Genomic DNA, 2,036 nt, shown 5'->3' with positions numbered 1-2,036 from the left:
AAATGAATACCAGCCGGTTAGGGGATGCTTCCTTTTCCTACAATGGTACCCCAGTACGCCAGGAATCTGCTTTTGTTAAAACTCCAAAGGAAAAAGGAAAATCCTCCAGCGACTCCCTCATTTTCTTTTTCCCCAAAGGGAAGTCTTTTCATTTTCTTGGTCATGTCCCCCTTTTGCCCTCTGGAGAAACAGCCAGGGTGGTTTCCTTGGCCAGCCAGTGGGGCAGGTGGGGAAGGCTGACCAGGACTGGTTACGGCACCTACCTGGGACTTCCTTCCTGGGAAGTAACACTCGGGTCTTGTGTGCCCTCAGGCCAGCTCCTCCGGACAAAGATGGCAGCGTCTGGGCTTTCTTCCATCTGGCCACAAGGTGTATACAGACACGGCAGGTTACCACAGGTGCCCAGTTCATCAGATGTGATCACGGGGTGAGAGCAGCCTTGCTGGGCTTCCAGAAAACTCATCCAAGGAGGAAAAGCTCCTCCTGAGACTGATGAAGCTGAGGAGATGGAGTTTGTACCTGTTTTTCTTGCGTCCATTGTGTGTTTGCACAAGCCAAGCAAAATCCCTTGTGAATCACTTCGCTCCTTGCACACACTCAGCACAGCTCTCCAAATCGCCCAAGGATCTTTTCATCAGTTCAAAGGAAAAATGTGCTATTTCAGTCTATGAACGCATCTCTTTATAACTATAAAATGATCCCGTCATGGAATAAGCACGCTGCACCTGGGTGGTGGGGGTGCCTGATCATAAAGGGCTTTTTTTAGGTAGTCTATTTTCCACTGCATATACTTTAAAATCTGACTTATTTGGCTGTAACTTCTATCCATGGACTGACTCTAGAAGCAAGTACTGTTTAAAGGATTGAACACAGTGAATCTTGCTGAGGGCTCTGTGTGTGGAGGGGGCACGGAGAGTGTGCTGGAAGGAAGTAGGAGCATAGATGTTGAACTTTTCTTCCACAGAACTGGATGTGGGCCACTCTGGTGGCAGTGCACGGTGGTTGAACTGCACCAGTCAACATTGTCTATGAGCTTTGTCCTGGGGATCAAACTGTTCCCACATGTTAGTAAGCTCTCCTTGAAGTCAACAAAGTGGTTTGCCAGGCAAGGCCTTGCAGGCTGTGATACAGCTGGGGACAAGAGCCAACATTATATTAACTCAGACCTCCTCGAGGAATGATCTCCTGGGTTCCTTATAGAAAAGGGTGAAGTTACAATGTCTGAGCAAATGTTTGATGATGTCAGCAGATCTTTATAAGATCGTTTGAAATTACAGTTGCACTTGATTGTCATGATGTGTTAAACACATATATCTCAAATAAAAATTAGCTCAGATAAAAGCAACAATTTAGAGCAGCAGAGTTGAGATGTGAACAAATTTTGCCTTCTAGGGCACAGTTTGGTTGTTTCAACCAGGAATTTAAAGAAAACTTTGCTGAAGGTAGGAGTAAAAGAGATTTACACGTAGTGCTGAGTGAACAAACTGGCTGTGGACTTGATTCAAACAGAGGTTTTCCTGTGTGCTCTGTCACCAAGGGCTGCCTGGGTGCTGGCGGAGTGGTGCTAGTCTCACCCAAAGGCTTGGCATCTCCCAGTACACTCACCTTCCGGAAATAATCCTGCTCACCTTCAGTGAGACATTTTCATGAAGGAAACTTTGCTGGTTGCTTCCCAAATAAAATACAGTTGATTTTCATTATTCACAGATGTTAAGCTCTATAATGTTACCATAAATTCTGAATTAGCAAATACCGAACCATTGCTCCTGGGGGAAACACAGGGTTGGGTTCCTGCGAGCCTCTGGTTACATTTTCATCAACTGATCAATACAGAACCTTGCTTGATGTGTGTTTCTGTTCAAAGACCCCTTATTTAATATATAGCTAATTCATTACCGTTGACCTCATGGTTGACAGCACTATAACTCATGCCTGAATGAAATTCATGTAACATGTATTTTCTCCTTGAGGCCCATCACAGCCCTCTGCCATTAGGAAGACTAGATTTCAGCACTCTGCTTGGGGCCATTTTAAAC

This window comes from Hipposideros armiger, unplaced genomic scaffold, assembly GCF_001890085.2.
Source record: "Hipposideros armiger isolate ML-2016 unplaced genomic scaffold, ASM189008v1 scaffold_405, whole genome shotgun sequence".
Lineage (NCBI taxonomy): Eukaryota > Metazoa > Chordata > Mammalia > Chiroptera > Hipposideridae > Hipposideros > Hipposideros armiger.
The sequence above is the reverse complement of the archived record's forward strand: the minus strand, read 5'-3'. Positions refer to the sequence as shown.